The sequence below is a fragment of the Colobus angolensis genome, unplaced genomic scaffold, assembly GCF_000951035.1.
Source record: "Colobus angolensis palliatus isolate OR3802 unplaced genomic scaffold, Cang.pa_1.0 Scaffold576, whole genome shotgun sequence".
Classification (NCBI taxonomy): domain Eukaryota; kingdom Metazoa; phylum Chordata; class Mammalia; order Primates; family Cercopithecidae; genus Colobus; species Colobus angolensis.
In genome coordinates this window covers 7,308-28,019 of record NW_012119332.1, presented here as the reverse complement: position 1 = coordinate 28,019, position 20,712 = coordinate 7,308, and the positions used below count along the sequence as shown (strand labels likewise).

At 37.9% G+C, this 20,712-nt stretch overlaps 1 pseudogene; it reads right to left on the bottom strand.

Moving 5' to 3' along the window:
- Window positions 1–15,449: 15,449 nt before the first annotated feature.
- Window positions 15,450–17,306, bottom strand: LOC105526111 (annotated as a pseudogene).
- Between the last annotated feature and the right edge of the window lie 3,406 nt (window positions 17,307–20,712).

The window sequence follows — 20,712 nt, the reverse complement described above, 5'->3', positions numbered from 1 at the left end:
CATTCAATAAACTTTTTTTTCATTCAATAAACTTGTATTGAGGAACTGACTACTATGTTCTAGGCACTGATGATACAAAAGTAGAAAAGGGGACAAGACAAATTACTTGCTTTTTGAACTTATAGTCTGGTTAAGAAGAACTGACAATAAACAAGTAAATCTCCTTTTTCACCTTTTCTCTTTGCACTTTAAACAATTATATATTTGTGTTGTCTCCTTTTAGAGACTAAAACTCATGAGGTATGGTACCCTGTTTTGTTCACCACTATATTTCCAGTTCTTGGTGCAGAGTAAGCACTCAATAAATATTTGTTAAATGAGAGAACTCAGAGCAATAGAAAAGCAAATGGTGGTTTGTTACATTTTGAGTTCATGAGTTTTACTACTTTCTTCATTATACTCTGTTTTTGACAATAGCTCAACAGTCAAGCAGTCAGCAAAGACTAATTTTTGCCTAAAGATCTTGTGTCTTGGAAAGGGAACCGAGATCTTCCTCCATTGTTCTAAAATCACATCTACCAGTACTAATTTCTGAAGGGCAGTGCCATGAGCACGGGCAAAGTAAAATGAGCTAAAGCATTTGTTTGAAAGCTTTCCATTTTATGAGATAAATTCTTTCATCATTTTGAATTCTAGGGACAGCTGTTAGTAGATTCCTAGTCTTCATTGAGAAAGTTGGTTAATAATATATTTTACTTATACATTTCAGAATGTACATAGTGTTTCTAATTTGGGGGAAGTTACAGCCCACTGCATTACTGAGTTTTTGTCCAATGGAATATTTTACCTTTTCTCAGACATATGCCCAAATAAGAACGTCCACGAAAGACATTGGTACTTGCTTGGCTTAGGAGAAGGGACCATGGCTCTTCAGGGGAGAAGAGAAGCAAGGCCTACGTTATTGAAACTTATTTAGTGAACTGGCACCAGGACAATTTACCCATATTATTTTGTGGTGGTCTTACCATTCAGCACAGTGATTGCTTTTTCTTCTGTAGGCTGTCTAAAGCAATGTAGTGATAGGATTAGGAAAAAAAAATATTTCCCAGAGGAGGAAAAGCCAAGGTTTAATATTCATTTGGCAAACATTAAGACTCCTCAGTCATTTGGTTTGAGGCTAGCAGCAAAGTATGCTGATTATTTCATTACATTTTTAGTATGGGCTGTGGGCCCTAGGAAAACACAGAACATTTGGTAGATTTATAAATGTTTGATTCTTAAAGCTATCCAAACTACAGTTTGATTATTTACATAGCATGGCAATTTGATATCATTTTACTCCTCAGATCTTCTTGGCTGCTCTCTACTGATACAGATCTAACTGTCCCAAGAAACCCTGGAATGATGTAATTCATTTGCTATATGGAGTCCTCCTGAACTATGGACTTAAAGATATCACCTTAATTGGCCTAATTCACCCACCTCTTTGATCTTATTGGTAGCTCCAGCTCCAGCTTTGCTATTCTCACCTTAGTTCTTTCTCTGTTATGTCTTTAAAACTCTCCACAGCCTTTAAAGACTAAGTTTGATGTCTACTTCTCTGGTTATCATAGAACTACCTATATCCCAATCACTTTTGCTCATGCTACTTTGTGATATGTATGACTCTGTGATGTTTTTACCATAAAACCAGAGGGCACTCAGTCTAGGAGATTTTTTCTGAAGTGCAAAAAATAATTAAAACACAAGTTCATATATATGTCTGTTTTACACAGTCTCGATACCTACATGAACATGTGTTCTAGAAGCTGTATTCCTTTTTTTCATAGGGTCCAGTCTACCAAAAAGAAGAGGACCCTATGAAATGCATGCTAAGTTCTTTGTTAATTTTATGTAACATGTTGGAGCAACACTGTAGTGACAACATAGTTCTTTCACTTTTTGAAGTATGCTAGGTTCATTCCTGCATATCAAAAACTCAGTCCTGGGTAAATTGAAGCCTGGACTTTCTTGAGAATTTTAAACATTGTGTAAACATTATATTTAAGTGAATGTGTTTTTTATAAGATATATTGACTGAAAGCAATGACAAAATCCTTCCTTTCCTTTGAAGTTGAGTTTATTGGAGAGGCTATGGAAGCACATGTAGAACTTTGTGAAATAAAAGGGAATAAAATGAGTAAACATGTAAGAGGAGTTTAGCAGGTGGAAGTAAAAGAGTGGGGAAGCAGTACATACTGATCTCTTTAAAAATAGCTTGAAGTTTTGTATTCATTTTATGTTATTTAATTTTAATTCTTATCTTTAAAAAATTTTTTTCCTTAAGATATTAGGGAAAAAATTTTAGGTATTTTTAGATTACCATTTTTAGTATTTGGTTACATGTGTAAGTTCTTTAGTGGTGATTTGTGAGATTTTGGTGCACCCATCACCCGAGCAGTATACATTGATCATGGGGGATTATCTTATGGATATGTTGTTGGATTCGGTTAGCTGGTATTTTGTTAAGGATTTTAGCACCTATGTTCATCAAGGATATTAGTCAGTAGTTTTCTTTTTTGGTTATGTTCCTTCCTGGTTTTGGTATTAGGGTGATGCTGGCTTCATAAAGTGAATTAGGGAGAGTTTCTTCTTTCTCTATCTTGTGAAATAGTGTCAAAAGAATTGGTACCAATTATTTGAATGTCTGGTAGAATTCTCCTGTGAATCTATCTGGTCCTGGATTTCTTTTTGTTGGTAATTTTTAAATTACCATTTTAGTCTCCTTGCTTGTTATTGGTCTGCTCAGGGTATCTAATTCTTCCTGATTTAAGCTAGTGGGGTTTTATTTTTACAGGAATTTATCCACCTGTTCTGGATTTTCTAGTTTATGTGCATAAAGGTGTTCATAGTAACCTTGAATGATCTTTTTTACTGTCAGCTGTAATACCTCCTGTTTCGTTTCTTAATGAGATTATTTGGATTTTCTCTCTACTTTTCTTGGTTGATTTTGCTAATGGTCTATCAATTTTATTTATTTTTTCAAAGAACCAGCTTTTGTTGCTTCATTTATCTTTTGCATTTTTTTGTTTAAATTTCATTTAGTTCTGCTCTAATCTTGGTTATTTCCTTTCTTCTGCTGGGTTTCGGTTTGCTTTGTTCTTGTTTCTCTATTTCCTTGAGGTGTGACTGTAGAATGTCAGTTTGTACTCTTTTTGTCTTTTTGATACAGGCATTTAGGGCTATAAACTTTCCTCTTAGCACCGACTTTGCTGTATCCCAGAAATTTTGATAGGTTGTGACATTATCATCATTCAGTTTCAAAAAATTTTTAATTTTTCATCTTCATTTCGTTTTTGACCCAATGCTCATTCAGGATCAGGTTATTTAACTTCCATAGTTTTAAAGGTTCCTTTTGGAGTTGATTTCCAGTTTTATTCCACTGTGATCTGAGAGACTGCTTGATATAATCTCAATTTTCTTAAATTTATTAAGCCTCATTTTATGGTCTATCATACGGTCTATCTCGGGGAAAGTTCTATGCACTGTTGAATAGAATAGGTAGTCTGCGGTTGTTGAATGAAATGTTCTGTATATATCAGTTAATTCTATTCATTCCAAGGTATAGTTTAAATCCATTGTTTGTTTGTTTGTTGCGGGAAGTCAGGGACCCCGAATGGAGAGACCAGCTGAAGCCATGGTGGAAGAAAATAAATTATGAAGATTTTATGGACATTTATTTGTTCCCCAAATTAATACTTTTATAGTCTCTTACACCTGTCTTTACTGCAATTTCTGAACATAAATTGTGAAGATTTCATGGACATTTATCACTTCCCCAATCAATACTCTTATAATTTCCTATGCCTGTCTTTACTGCAGTCTCTGAACATAAATTGTGAAGATTTCATGGACATTTATCACTTCCCCAATCAATACTCTTATAATTTCCTATGCCTGTCTTTAGTTTAATCTCTTAATCCCATTATCTTCATAAACTGAGGATGTATGTCACCTCAGAACCCTGTGATGATTGTGTTAACTGCACAAATTGTTCATAAAGCATGTGTGTTTGAACAATATGAAATCTGGGCACCTTTAAAAAAGAACAGGATAACAGCGATGTTCAGGGAAGAAGGGAGATAACCATTAGGTCTGACTGCCTGGGAGCCGGTCAGAACAGAGCCATATTTCTTATTACCAAAAACGGGTAAGAGAAATATCACTGAATTATTTCCCCAGTAAGGAATATTAATAATTAACAGCCCTGGGAAAGAATGCATTCCCGGGGGGAGGGGGCCTCTAAAATAGCCGCTCTGTGGGTGTCTACCTTATGTAGTTGCAGATAAGGGATGAAACACACTCTGGCCTCCTGCAGCGCCCCCAGGCTTGCTAGGATTAGGAAATTCCAGTCTGACGAATTCTAGTCAGACCAATTCTCTGCTTTTGAACCCTGTTAAGGTGTTTATCAATGACAATGCATGCACAATGGGACATGGAACTTCATTAGTGATTCTGGTTTTGCCCTGACCTTGTGATCCCGCCCTAACCTTCTCCCTTATGATCTCTTGTTGCCCTTGAAGCATGTGATCTCTGTGACCCACACCCTATTCATACACTCCCGCCCCTTTGAAAATTGCTAAAAAAAAGTGCTGGTTTTACAGCTCGTGGGGCATCATGGAATCTGCCAACATGTGATGTCTCCCCCTGACCCCCAGCTTTAAAATTTCTCTCTTTTGTACTCTTTCCCTTTATTTCTCAGACAGGTGACACTTAGGAAGAATAGAAAAGAACCTACGTTGAATTATCAGGAGCGAGTTCCCCCAACATTTGTTGACTTTCTGTCTTGATGACCTGTTTAGTGCTGTCAGTGCGGTATTAAAGTCCCCCACTATTATTGGGTTGCTGTCTATCTCATTTCTTATGTCTATTAGTAATTGTTTCATAAATTTTGGAGCTCCAGTGTTAGGTGCATATAAGTTTAGGATTATGGTATTTTTTCTTTTGGTCAAGGCCTTTTACCATTATATAATGTCCCTCTTTGTCTCTCTTAACTGCTGTTGCTTAAAAGTTTCTTTTATCTGATATAAGAATAGCTACCCCTGCTCACTTTTGGTGTCCATTTTCATGAAATGCCTTTTTCCACCCCTTTACTTTAAGTTTATGTGAGTCCTTATGTGTTAGGTGAGTCTCTAGAAGCCAGCAGATAGTTGGTGGTGAGTTTCTATCCATTCTGCAGTTCTGTATTTTTTTAAGTGGAGCATTTAGGCCATTTACATTCAATGTTACTATTGAGATGCAAGGTACCATTTTATTTATCATGCTATTTGTTGCTTTTTTTTTTTTGAGATGGAGTCTCGCTCTGTCACTCAGGCTGGAGTGCAGTGGCCGGAACTCAGCTCACTGCAAGTGCTCCATCTCCCGGGTTTACGCCATTCTCCTGCTTCAGCCTCCCGAGTAGCTGGGACTACAGGTACCTGCCACCTCACCCGGCTAGTTTTTTGTATTTTTTAGTAGAGACGGGGTTTCACCACATTAGCCAGGATGCTCTCGATCTCCTGACCTCGTGATCCACCAGTCTCAGCCTCCCAAAGTGCTGGGATTACAGGTTTGAGCCACCGTGCCTGGCCTGTTTTTGCTTTTTAACATGTATTTTTGTTTAATAGGTCTTATCTGATTTATGCTTCAAAGAAGTTCTGTTTTGATGTGTTTCCAAGATTGGTTTGAAGATTTAGAGCTCCTTTTAACAGTTCTTGTAGTGATGGTTTGGTAGTGGCAAATTCTCTCAGCATTTGTTTGTTTGAAAAAGGCTGTATCTTTCCTTCATGTAGGATGCTTAGTTTCACTGTGTACAGAATTCTTGGCTGATAATTGTTTTGTTTGAGGAGGCTGAAGATAGGGCCCCAATCCCTTCTAGCTTGTAGAAATCTGCTGTTAATCTGATAGGTTTTCCTTTACAGGTTACATGGTGCTTCTGTCTCATAGCTCTTAAGATTCTTTCCTTCTTTGTCTTAACTTTAGCTAACCTAATGACAATGTGCCTAGGTGATGATATTTTTGCAATGAATTTCCCAGGTGTTCTTTGTGCTTCTAGTTTTCGGATGTTTAGGTGTCTAGCAAGGCTGGGGAGTCTTTCCTCAAATATTCTTCCGAATTTGTTTTCCAAGCTTTTAGAATTCTTTTCTTCCTCAGTAACACTGAGTATTCTTAGTTTTGATTGTTCAGCATAATCCCAGACTTTTTGGAGGCTTTGTTCATATTTTCTTATTCTTTTTTCTTTGTCTTTGTTGAATTGTGTTAATTTGAAGACCTTGTCTTCTAACTCTGAAATCCTTTCTTCTAGTTGTTCAATTCTAATGCTGAGACTTTCCAGGCCATTTTGCATTTCTGTTAATCTGTTCAACGTTTCCTGAATTTTTTGTTTTTTCTTTAAGCTGTTTCCTTGAAAATTTCTCCCTTTAATTCTTGTGCCACTTTTTGGATTTCCTTGCATTGGGCTTTGCCCTTCTCTGCTGCCTCTCTCATTAGCCTAATAACTAACCTCCTGAATTATTTTTCTGGTAAATCAGGGATTTCTTCTTGGTTTGGTTCCATTGCTGGTGAACTAGTGTGATTTTTTGGGGGCTGTTGAAGAGCCTTGTTTTGTCATATTACCAGAGTTGGTTTTCTGGTTCTTTCTCATTTGGTTAGGTTTTGTCAGAGGGAAGGTCTAGGGCTGAAAGCTGTTGTTCAGATTCTTTTGTTCCACAGAGCGTGTTTTTGATGAAATACTCTCCCCCTTTTCCTATGGATGTGGCTTTCTGTGAGCCAAACTGCAGTGATTGTTGTCTGTCTTCTGGATCTTTCAACCTAGCAAGTCTACCTGGCTCCAGGCTGGTACTGGGGGTTGTCTGCATAGAGTCCTGTGATGTGAACCATCTATGGGTCTCTCAGCCATGGATGAGTAGGGAAGGACGATTAGGTGGGGGCATGGTTAGGCACATCTGAGCTCAGACTCTCCTTGGGCTGGTCTTGCTGTAGCTGTGTGGGGGATGGTGATGAGGTTCCCAGGTTAATGGAGTTGTGTACCTAGGAGGATTATGGCTGCTTATGCTGAGTCATGCAAGTTGTCACGGAAGTGGAGGAAAGCTCACAGTCACAGACCTCACCCAGCTCCCATGCAAACAAAATGGCTGGTTTCACTCCCACCATGCCCCATCTAGCAGTCCTGAGTCTGTTTCCAGGCAGTGGGTGAGCAAGGCTTGAGAACTTGCCCCAGGATACCCACCTCCCAGCTGCAAAGGAAAACAGCTTGGTTCTTCTCCTACCTGTGGAGTTTGCACACTGAATTTGCACCCTTCCCTGAGTTCTGGCCAGGAGGTTTCTCGCCCCATTCAAATTGTTATGAAGTTCAGCTGGAGATTTCCCTCTCCTTGTGATGTTTCCCTCACCATCTAGCCCCACTCCTCTGGCCACCCTCCCCGTGGATCCCTGTGTTCCCAGGCAGGAATGGCCTGCTTGGGGACCCAGTAAGCTCCCAGAGCCTTTGTGCTGCTTCCTCTACCCCTGTATTTTGCTTGGATCTCTAAATTGACTCAGCTCCAGGTAAGGTCAGAAACTTCTTCTGCAAACAGACATTCAGTTTCTCCAGTGGGGGTGTGTGTTTGGGAGAGGAGGTTCCCCCTTTCCCACTTCTGCCTTTGGGGAACTCACAATATTTGGGGTGTCTCCTAGGTCCTGCAGGAACAGTCTGGTTCCTTCAGCAGATTTGTGGCTCTTCTTGGGATTGCTGGTTTGTTCTTTCAGTCAATCTGGAGCTAAAATTCACAATGCAAGCCTTCGTACACTGCTTTGTCCGTCTGAGTCTGAGCTGCAATCTAGTCCTTCCTCCCGTCTGCCATGATGATCTATACCTTCATTTTCAAAATGTAAAATCTTGCACATTTTAAAGTGTTCCCTCTACTAAATAAGTGTATTCTATGATGTTCAAACAATGACAAAATAGCCTAACAATGCATTTCTCAGAACATATCCCTGTTAAGTGACACATGACTGTATTAACAACAACAAAAAATCCTTCCTTCCTTCCTTCCTTCCTTCCTTCCTTCCTTCCTTTGTTTTTTGTTTTTCTGAGGTAGGCATCTTCTTATGTTGCCGAGGTTGGTCTTGATCTCCTGGACTCAAGGAATCCTCCTACCTCAGCCTCTTAAGTAGTTTGGATTGCAAGTAAGAGCCACTATGCCTGGCTAAATCTTGCTTTCCAAAAACAGATCCAATTGTCCCAAGAAACCTTGGAATGATATAACTCATTTGTTAGAAGCAAAATCAAGCTACATTGATTTGCTAATTATTTAGAAAACTGCTAAAACATATGGTATTTAACAGAATTTTTTATTCTAGACTCACATAAGGTATTGGAAGAATGTTCATTTAAAACTTTTTTTAAACTCCTCCAACTTTGATGTATTTCTAATCTTTCTTATATGGTCTGAATTTCATCCCAGCCATGAAACCTTGTTTTGGTACCAGGAGGTAACAATTTTAACTATAATTTTTAAGGTACAGAGGTTAAGAGATGGAGGGAAATACACTAGACAGTCAAAGATAGTCGAGTCCTCTGTATTTTCAGAAGGAAGCTGAATTGGGAGGATGATCTAAAAATAAATTCATACAGATGGGTCAATTTTAGTAGACTCCTCAATAAAGTTGACAAGAGGGTTGAGAAAGAGCAAAGGGAATAGCTGGTTTCTGTGGCTAATTGAGGTTCGAAGTTTTCCATAGGATTTGCAACACCTAATGTTGAAAATGTTAGGTGACCATGATTATACAGGCCTAAATGTTTGGACAAGAAACATTCAGGCCTGTATAATCATGGTCACCTAAATCTGATGAGACATCCGATGGGTTCTTCAGATAATCCAAAAGAAAGTCATTAGAGTCTCAAAGTTTTTCTCCAGTTTCTTATTAGCACCTCATCTAACAGGGAAAGAAGGGGAGTTTTCGTGTTTTGTACCATCTGCTTGTCTGTGGAGGCAGTGTTGTGTTATACATGATGTGGAAGGACAGGGAATATGACAAAGTATAATTCACAAGTCTTACACTGTTAAATACATCACAGCATTATGGAGGAGCATCTTTTTTAAAACCTTATTTTACTTTCTTTTTTCCCAAGTATGTCAGAGGCTAATAAATTTTTTGAAAAATAGTAATTGTACATAATCATGGGGTACATAGTGATGTTTTGATACATATAATGTATTATGATCAGATCAGGGTAATTATCATATCTATCATCTCAAACAATTATCATTTATTTGTGTTGGGAATGTCCAAGATCCTCCTTCTAGTTATTTGAAACTAAACAATGTGTTATTGTTAACTATAGTCATCCTACAGTGGTATAGAACACTAGAACTTATTCCTCCTATCTAGCTACTTTGTATCCCTTAAAAAATCTCTCCGTATCTGGAAGGACATTTTAACTATGAATAATGCATGCTCGCCTCTGGTCTTAGACGCTACTATCAGCCTTCTTTAATATATCTACTATTTCAACCCTCTTGATGCTTCTATAGGAGAAGAATAAAGATCTGTGATATAATTATGTAAAAATGCTGTTTTGGATTTAGGAATAGCGTTAACATTTTAGAATATAGATCTTTGCAGGATACACTTCTTATAAAAATCTAAAGCTGACTGTGGAGGACTAGGCTTAGTAAATAACAAAGGAACTACTTTCTGAGAAAGAACTTCTTTGCATGTCATGTGAAAAACCCAACATCATTTTACAGTACATCTGTTCGATGATTTTATTTTTCTAATTTTTGTCTTAAAATCAGAGACATGATAACATATGATCTTTTAAGTTTATATAGTAGTTTTCAGCCTTTTCATATTCTACCTTATTTAATATTCACAAAAGCTCACAAAGCAAGAAAAGCAGTTAGTATTATCATTGGTTCACACAAGAGTAGATTTGGGTTCAGATAATTTAGTGACTTGCCCAGGGTCATCTGGATAGTAAACCATGCGGTTGGGACTAAGACATACGTCTTCTTATTCCTCCACAAGTATGCTTTGTACCTCTTTTTCCATTGGCTTCAAGTGGAGTTCTCTCTCCTTCACTTTTCTTTAAACATAGACTCTAGATAGGAAGAGAAAACACTGATGTCTTTTTCAGCCAATCATTCTTAGAGATTAAGTTAAACACTTAAGTTAAAAAAACCTATATCTTGAAAGATTAAAAAAATAGAGAAAAGAATGTTTATACTTTTTAAAATTTTGTAGAGGCTGTAGTTGTCTTTGCTAACTGATCTTTAGACAAGAGGCAGAAAATCAATAGTACAGCGAGAGTCAACTGTACAATATGGATCCAGTTGTCGTTTAGCTTGAATAAATATTGACCAATATTTTCTGCCAAGACTGAAGCAAATGCAGTAAATATTGGATTTAAACACGAGTGTTTGAATCTGAATGATGTGACTCATCAAACATGCCTAGTCTGTCTGGCAGAAAGAAAAGAACACTTGTTTCAAGTCATCTGAGCTAAACAATTTAACAAGAGTCAATGCCTATCAGGGTCTAGTCCCATTACTTATTGGTCAATGACCAAAAAAAAAATCCATCTGGAGATCTTTCATAGTTAGAGAAACCAGTTATGGGAAAGTTGAAAGGTTTTATTTTTTGTCTTAAAATAGAAACACCAATAATAATACCTCACTAAGCTAAGAAAGAGATTTGTAAGAACAGCATTAAAGACAATTATCTGCTAGGAATTAGGGTTCCTTGCTATTCCCAGGAGGTTGAGAAAGAGCTTAATAAAGATAATTTTACAAAGCAGATGCCCTATTGTTTTTGATCCTCTTACAATTTCCAGTCATAATTATGGCTGTTTACTATCTTACTCAGTCCAGTCAGAATGCGTGATTTCTTCATATGGCTAAAATTTGGTTACCCATCCAATATTTAGACAGTAGTACATTTAATGTTTAGACACCTATCCATGTCACAGTCTAAAATATACAGATTCTCCATTTATCAAATATTTTCATTTAAATGCAACCCATAGCCATAAAATTATGGTATGAAAATATGATAAAAATTATGGTATAAAAATATCCCCTAGGATATAAAGTAATATTAGAGAAAATCAAGTAGATGAATAATGTGGTAATGCTGATGATTAATCCATTCATGCATTTTTTTGATGGATGAGTCCCTTAAAATATTTCCTTAAGTACTCTCTACAGTTCTGTAGCCACATGTTTTAAGAAAGTTCTGCTATTCAATATGGTAACTAAAGTAAAAGCCCAATGAATCAGACATGTACTCCAGTTTGTGATCTTATAGTCAGAGAATAAGATTCCTCTTTTTATAGTTTATAAAGAAAGCAACTGCCAAATAAACAGCAGTTTACTTAAGAGAAGAATGTGTTAACTATTTTGTCAGTTGCCATTTGCAAATGTGTGAACAAAGAATTTCTACTTCACCAAACAGGTCTCTGATGTATCTTGTATGTATAGCAAAACAATTATATATTTAAAAAGCATTTACTAATTGAGACTAGACTTTAATTAGTCAATATTAAGACAGAGGAGAAAAAGCATGACTAGAGCAATAAGAAGATATGGATGGCATACCATAAGTCATCTGACTTCATTCACTTAACTGAAAAGTTATTCGGCAAATAGCCTGCTATTACCTCAATCTTCATTGTACAGGTACAATACAGGGCCTTACAACTAGGTGGTATATAAAAAAGCAGTAAAGAAGAGTAGAAAAATGGATCTTACACATCTATTTCTGCCATGACATTCATGTTGAGTAAAGTTTCAGCTTCCTTTGTCATCAAACTTGGAAGTTCAGAACTGACTGGATAAAAAGGAAAAAAAGAGAAAGAATTATAAATAAAATCCTCTAAATACCATAATTTAAATTCTGAGCCTTAGGTTACTTAAGGAGAAAAGGCTTTGTACACAATATTGAGGGATAATACAACAAGAAGAGGAAGTTTGGATACATGAAGAACTATTACTAAAGCATTACAATTCTACACAATGGGTAATTTCATATTGACAATTTTTAAGTGATTGGAGCAAAGGAAAACACCACATAACAAATAAATTGTGATATTACTATGGGAAAGAGGGATATAATAACTTCTTCCATTTTAGTTCAGAACGCCAAGACAGAAACAACATGTACACGAAATCAGTAGAAAAGTCGAGATAAGAATTCAAGTATTCTTGAATTCCAGGACGAATAATATCCTCAGGGTCAGTGGTCATATACCATTTTTCTTTTGCAATAATATATACAAGTATAGTAAAGTCTCAAAAATAGGCTTACCTCACTGACATGATAAGAGTCATAATTCACTTTCTTCCTACATAGCAATGACTAGCTCTGCCAGATTAGCTTCAATACAGAGCCTGTGCATCTCATCCTGTAAATGAAAAGCAGAGGGTTGGGGAATCAATAAGCACTGCTGCCAGCAGGATGAAGGTGAATTGAAAAAAATGGTAATCTAGCAGCCAGGAGACAATCTTTGAGAAAATACCACAAACAATAAATTTCATAGATTATTGCAGGTCCTTAACCAAGAAAACACAAACCATATAGTATTTTCCTGTTATAGATATTTCACTTCCAGACTATAAAGCTTACTGCTATTCAGAAGATTTCAGTATGTAATTAACTTGTTATAATTTAGCCAAAGTGGACCACAGTCGAATGAAATACCAGAGTTTTCAAACTGAAGAGGTCCAGAAAAGAAAGATAAAGGCAAAAACCAGATTACTCTGTTCCCTAGGAATCCTGAATAGGAAGTACTCTTCAACCTGGGAAAACTTTCAGCCCACAAGATGCCTTTTTGCCTACGTGGTGCCAGGTAAAGATGATAAATCACTTCACTGTCCCCAATCAGAAGTGAAATGCGAGATATTCCAACAACATAACTGGCTAGTCCAAATGACCTCTAGGGTCCTTCTATCTATGAGATTATATATATATATATATGCAGCCTAGGCTTTGAAATGACTGTATTCCTCTTAATGAACAGCACTCAGTCTGAATCTCATCAGTAGATGAGAGCCACAAGACCTGGGGAGTGGGACTTATGTCAATTGTCAGAGTGTAAAAAATTTCTGTATTTTTACCTTACCCAGTTATGTAGATCTTGACTTCATTTTGTAGTGCCATTCATTGTTAAAAGGAAGTGCTGTGAGGACCATTTGTGGTATTATTATCAACTATTATTTAACCTGATTTCAAGAGCTCAAAATGCCAGTACATTCTAATAGGTCAGGAGCCTTTGGTCTTCCCTGTAGCTTTCTCAATCTAGTGGAACTTGAACTCAGCTTTGATGGCCAACTAATAATCATCTCAAACTACAGAGTTGCCTTCTGAGTCAACTCAGTGCCCTGAAGAGTGATGATTATTTTGCTGCTTAAAGTATTTCATTTTGGTGTAGGTTCGAGGGGCTGGTCCACACTTAAGTTTGACATCAGGCTAAGGAAGCTCACGTGGCCCCCTTTTGGGTGTGTTTCTTTCTCTTTCTCTCTCTCTTTTTTTGAACTTTAAAGATCATATTTATTTGGAGAAAACAAAAAAGCCACAACCTAAAGGATGGGATTTTATATCTCAAGGTGTCTCCCATGTAATAAGTCTACAGATTATATATTATTTTCATAGAAGATGTTTTTGTACAAATTTTGCATGTATTCAGGAGCGGGCCATTAATTAATTCCTGTTTCTATTTTAACAGGGGGGCAAGGTAGGGGAGAGTGAAAAACAGCTTTGGATACAACTATTTCGAAGGAGAATAGACATGAAGATGCCAAATTCTAGCTTTTCATTATCTAAAATCCATGTTTTTTTTTTTCTTTTAAAAACCTTCCAATCTTCAGTATATCTTTAAAAGCCCACTTCTTAGCTGCTAGCCAATCCACACCAATTATTTAAATTCACTTGGTACACACCTTTGTCCGCTGGGTAAATTATATTCATTATGCCCACTGCTGCAGCATGCATAAACCAACACCCCTGCATGGCTGAACAGGGCCTAATCTAGGACTGATGGGAGAAGGGCTTGCAAACCAAGATGAAGATGTCATTTCTCTGCTAATACTCTCTACCAAACTGATCCCTACAAAAATTCACATAAAAGCAGGCACGTTTAGCTACTGTGTTGCAAGAGAAACCAGGACCTTGTTAAATAGTTCTCTCCATTACCATTTATCCTCTCAAGGGAAGCTTTAAAAAAAAAAAGAAAAAGAAAAAACAACACATTGGTTTGACCACCTCATAAATCCAACAAGCATTGGTGCAGCATTTCAGTGGAGAAGGAAACTTGGGGGGAAAAATACTCATCATCAAGTTTGTAAGAAGGGCTGCCAATTTAACTGTCCCTGTCCCTATTTATCCACCTTTATTCACCACCCAAGACCACCATTATACTAGAGCACTCTGATCTATAAAGGGGGTCAAAGCATCAGGAGCAGGCAGGGTGTAAAAACCAAAAGACAAGAAACCAATTTGCTTGAGAAAAGCAGAGATTCTTCGTTTCACAGCTCTCCATGGCTGAGAGAGACAATGCCCAAGAGATCATCTCTGTGACTTAGAGACTGCTTTTTCGGAGGTTAAGAGTAGCACGAAGAACTTAAGATGATGATAAGAGTCTAAATTTTTAAAGTTTAAGGGTTTCAACAGAAAGTGGATATATTCGAACTTTCATAAAGGAGAGTGTTTAGAAAAGGAAAACCAGGACACACAAAACACTGGGAATTACTATGACCCCCAAGTGCTTCTGGCTCCAGGAAATAACCATTCATGTGTTTGCTGGAGGTCACAAAATTTTCCCCTATTACCTGGTGCAAAATGACTCATCACCTCCCAAAAGCTTCTTTTCAAACCATGATTTTCCTCTTTATTTTGATCGAATGCAGTCCTATTCTTCATGGCCTATAGACTCACTCCTAACTCATGGGGGTAAAAAAAAGAAATGAAGGAATTCCCCCTAGGTTGGCCCCTAAACTCAGAATTAAATAGGAGGAGCTGCTGGCATCCTCCTGGAGACTAAAACAAACTGAGGCTAAATCTACCTTTCCAAGAGTGGAAAATTTATTCAGATAATGTTTGAGAATTCATATACACCACAATAGGATAAAAACTAAACAATAGAAATCTCACACTTTTCCTTATACCTCCCTCCCCTACTGCCCAATCAGATTCCAGACCTTACATCACTGTCATTGCCATTTCTGCTAAATTGAGGCCCCTTGGCACTCACATCACACTGGCAACTGCATGGTGACATAATGCACTACAATTTTTCCACTAAAAATCTCTAGTCTCTTTCTCCCTGGCTATATTGGCGATTCTCCAATTATTTCAGCACTTTAAAGGCTGCAGCAGCATGCAAAATAATTTCCTTTTTTAAAAAAAAATAAAATAAATAAGGTAATAAAGATCTCCGGGAGATGGTGAGTTTTATTTTGCCTTGTCTGGATAGAGGTTTCATTTGCTCTCGAATGTTCCAGGGTGGAGATAAACTAGGATAAAGCACAGGATGTCGAGGTCTCTTCAGCTTAATCATCTCCCTCGTTTTCATCTTCACCATCAATGGAGACAGCAGCACACTTCCTTGCAGAACTGAACTTGGAAGCTGGATTTTCCTCAGGTTTTTTTGACTCAGGTGCAGATCTGGAGTCTTTATCCTTTTTGCCATCTTTCCTATCTGACTCCTTCCAGTGGTCTTTGTTCCCTCCGTCTCCTGGACCATGGCTAGAGTTCCCAGTTTGGCCTTTTGGGACATTCATCCCATCTACTTCCTTTTCATCTTTCCTTGCTTGTCCTTACTCAGACGGTTGAGCTGGAGCTACTTTACCCCACCAGATGTAGGGGATTGCTACTCTGTGTCTGAGCTCTGAGATCGAGCAGGAGGTTTAGAACTTCACTTCACCCAACCATTCTCCTTTGGTGAAGGGGCTGGCCTTACCTTTAGGGGCTTATCAGGTTTGGGAGGTTTAGAAGTTAGAGACTGACAATCTTCCTCCTTATTGAGTGTTTCATTTTCTAGTGACTTCTCACTCTCTCTCCTTCGTGCATTTCTGCCGGATGTAGCAGAGGTCCCAGTCTGCGATGACTCACTTCCTGTCCTAGACTGTTCCCATTCCTGAGTTTCTTCACTTTGCCAGCTTGGGTGTCTCTCCCGAGGCTGTCGTTCTAGTTTTGGCTCATCCAGCTAACGCTGCAACTTCTCGTGTTCCTTCTGTAGCTGTTCTTCTACTTCTCTTTCTCTAGTAGCTGTGTCAACGTGCTTTGCCCCTCCAAAGATAGAAGCACCTTTACTGGACTGGGAGGTACTAGCAGAGAAATCATCTTCCTTAGGAGTACTCCGACGCTTTAGATTCAGTTTGGGTCTTTGGGAGAGACCTCTATCATCACGCATATAATCATCCCGAGCTTAATCATCTCTGGAGCTCCATGACTGATCATCCTGTCTGTCGTATCGGTCTTCATAGCCATTCCTGCCTCCTCTGTAGTCATCATCTCTGCCACACCCACTGCCAAATGCTCTTCTGCCACTGCCTATCCGAGAATCATAGCCTCTATCATAGCCTCTGCTGCCTCCGTCATTATAGCCATCCCGGCTGCCGTATCAATGCATATCCCAGTGTGGGCCATACTGTTACCCATCCCGATACCCATCGTGATACCTGTCTGAATCATAACGATCTCGATACTAGTCTCCAAAGCTATTATCACCTCTTCTAGGCTGGTAGTCATCAAAGCTGTCTGTGGCAGGAGGAGTCCTCCAGTCTGTATCTGTTTTGTCAGAATCCCGATTTCTATCATGGCCAAAAGAACGATCCTCCCTGTCTTTCCCCTGTGCTTGATCAGCAACGTCCACTTGAATTTTCCTGTTATCTAGAGACTCTTCATTGAGACTCATGGAACTGAGTAGGGAATCCAGGTCCTCAATATCAGCATAATCAAAACCTTTCAACCTCTCTGGATTGCTGAGTTCACTTAGCAAAGGCACTGCACTGATATTTAATCCTCAAAAGAGTTCCTTAATTGATTCTTCTGTCATATCATAGGATAGGTTCCCTAGAAAAGCAGTGTAGGATGGTGATTTAGGAAGATGGCTCTGGTCGATGTTGGGTTCCTGAGTAGCCCGTGGAGCAGTGGGAAGGATGGAACGGTCAATTGAAGGCGACCTATACACATCATCATCATTACTGTGCCAAGTTGTTGAAACATCTCCTTCCAGGTCATGTTTCATCAGCCCAGGGAACTGGTTTGGAAACATAGGTGCTTCCTCTACCAGTCCTCCCATCCTCAGCCAGAAAGTCTGTTAGGAAGATAGTCTTCCCCTTCTTCTTCTTTTTTGCTGAGGCCACCATGTTGGAAGAGGGAAAGAGTTTTGGGTGTGTTTCTCAGGAAGCTTTTCTCACTGGGGTTGGGCAGTAAATGAGGCTCAGTAGCAGGGAATAAAATGATAAAGCATGTAAGCAGACAAATGTAAGCACTGCTGATGATGGTGAAATTCAGGCAGACTCCCTTCCTCCACATGCTACTCAAGGTTTTCATGAGTAGAGGCTTGCTGACAATAGTGACTTTGTGGCTCCAATTTAGTAGTATTTCTGCTGAAGCACCCACAACCTCCTAGTTTCAGGAAATGAAGACAACTTTTATTTTTCTTCCTATAATTTTGTGCCAAGCAGGAGGTTTCACCCTACTTACAGAGTTAATTTCAGATATAAGATGGGAGGAGGGGGTATTTTACACTACCAATGCCTGGCTTTCATTTTTAGAAGATTGCAAAAGAACAAATACCAAATATATTATCAAAGAGTGCATCTGTGGTATATGAGAAACAATGGTAATATGTGGGAGTGCAAGTACAGGGGAAACGTTTCCTTAATTATGTTTTGTTCCCCTCACTGTAATATTATAATATTACACTTCGGACTAACAAGAACCCTTCCCTTGACCTCCCCCGGCTCAAGCAATTCTCACACCTCAGCCTCCTGGGTAGTTGGGACTACACATGCACACCACCACGTCCAGCTAATTTTTGTATTTTTAGTAGAGACAGCATTTTGTCATGCCCAGGCTGGTCTCATACTCCTGAACTCAAGCAGTCCTCCTGCCTTGGCCTCCCAAACTGCTGGGATAACAGGCATGAGTCACTGTATCTGGCCACAAGTAATTTTCTAACCTCAGAAGAATATGCCTGAAAATCAATATCCAGATTTCTTCAGAAACACAAATCATACATCAGAGCTAAGACCCAGTATAAGATATTGATCATAATTTAGTTTTCTCCTAAAAAAGTTCTGATTGGTTAAGGTTTCAAAGTAAACATTGAATCAATATTCAAATGTACATTCAGGAAGGTATCATAGAATTACGCTACTTCTCAGCTCAGAGGTTCACTAGCTTTATACTTGGGTTTCCAAATCCCCATCACCATCATAAATAATGTTTCTTGGTTTCTCAGAAAGGAAAGTGAAAGAGTACACAGAGGTACCCTTCAAAGTCTCTACAAGCTTCTGTTGATATATTCCTGCCTTTCTTCCACTCTATCCAAAGTGATTTCCAGATTATGAAAAAAATTACAAAGCAAGCATTCCTTTTAAAAGCATGTGGAGAACCCCCTAGGTTAAAGAAGAAAGAGATTTTGTACTTGTTCATTATAACATTAGATTGAGTATCTGGTTATCTTCAATCAAGATTGGAGCATTGACATGAAAAGGAGAAAACACCAACTCCAAAGAAATATTTATAGTTGCCTCTCCAAATAATTCCTGGATCATTAGTTCTTAGAAATCTGGTATGACCAAATCCAAACCAATGGCCAGTGAATCTTCACTCATAGGTACATCCTGAACTGATATTTCAGGGTATTTCCTGAGAAATAATCAACGCAGGAAAATATTAATCCTACGTGTTGCAAGAGCTCAAATTATATGGGCTGTAGCGTATCTATTAGTTACATAATATCAACAGATGATTTGCAGTGTTTAGGTCAACTAAACAATAATGTGCCCACAAATTCTCCTTTCATTTTATTTGCATATTATATAATACAATGTCCAAACATTCTCACAGGACAACAACTCTATTACTTCAATTTAATGGAAAAAAAAAAAAAGACATCACACCTGGAATAGCTATTACAAAAGAGATAGACAACAAGTGTTGGTGAGGATGTGAAAAAAATAGGAATCCCTAGACATTGCTGAAATAAATAAACGTGAAATGGTATATCCACTTTGGAAAATAGTTTAGCTATTTCTTAAAAAGTTAACTATAATTTTTTCCACTCAATTCCAATTACTTCCAGCAATTCCATTTCTGGTATCTACGCAAAAGAATCGCAAACACATTTCCACATAAAGATTTTCCTGTGAATATTCATAGCAGCATCATTTATAACAGCAAAGAATTGGAAAACAACAGAAGTGTCCGTTAACTGATTAATGAGTAAGTAAAATGTGGTATATCTATACAATGAAATACTATTCAGCAATACAAAGAGTTGAAGTAGTGATTCATGTCACAGCATAGATGAAAACACTATGCTATGTGAAATGTGCCAGACACAAATGACCACTTGTATTATTCTGTTCATATGAAATGTCCAGAAGAGTAAAATCTACAGAGACAGCAAGTAGATTAGTAAATGACCCTGAGGGATATTATTAGATTGATGAAAATGTTCTAAGATGGGATTATGGTGATGGTAACACAACTCAGTAAATCCACTACAAATTGAATTCTACACTTAAAATGGGCAAATTTTATGATATGTAAGTTATCTTTCTCTTTCTCTCTTTTTTTTTCTTTTTTTGGATACAGAGTCTTACTCTGTCACCCAGGCTGGAGTGCAGTGGCATAATCTTGGCTCACTGTAACCTCCACCTCCTGGGTTCAAACGATTTTCCTGCCTCAACCTCCCTAGCTGGAATTACAGGTGTGTGCCACAATACCTGGCTAATTTTTGTATTTTTAGTAGAGATGGGGTTTTACCAGGTTGGCCAAGCCTAGTCTCAAACTCCTGATCTCAAGTGATCTGCCCGCCTTGGCCTCCCAAAGTGCTGGGATTACAGGTGTGAGCCACCCTGCCCGACCTACAAATTATATCTCTATAATGTTGTTTACACATATAAATTTTAGCTATATATAATATGTGTATATATGTAAATATCATACATATATGAATTTTTATCAATATATATGTATCATTTAGAGAGACTGTATAGCACATAGCAAATAACACAGCAATGTAATAGTACCCCCAAGGGTCAGGATTTGCAGCTCACAGGCCATGTTTCCATTCTGTGGTGTAGGGACTAAACAGACACCTCAGTTTCGACTGGGAAAGAAGTAGAATTGGACAATGATTTGCTTTTCAGGTAAAGGAGGTAGTCTTAAGAGAACACAAATAATTCCCAGATTGTTTCTCATATTTTTGACCAACTTACTTAAGTTGTGTGAGGGCTCTGTAAAAAGATTGAAAAAGCTAAACTACAGCTTAAAATTTCCACTGAAATAGCATACAGATACAGCAGAGGTTAATTTTATCATAGGATTAAATTTTCATTTTCAATAGGATAATTAATTTAGATATGTAACCACATTTTTCCATATTCTTTTTGAATTTATATTTCAGAAAACTGTCAAATACATGTAACTGGACAGCTTCTCTGACAGTTGAATTGTTAAATTAGGTTCTAAGATTTAATGTGTAGTTGTTCAATTATCATTTATTACTATAGTTTACAATAATCTAATGTGTATTTC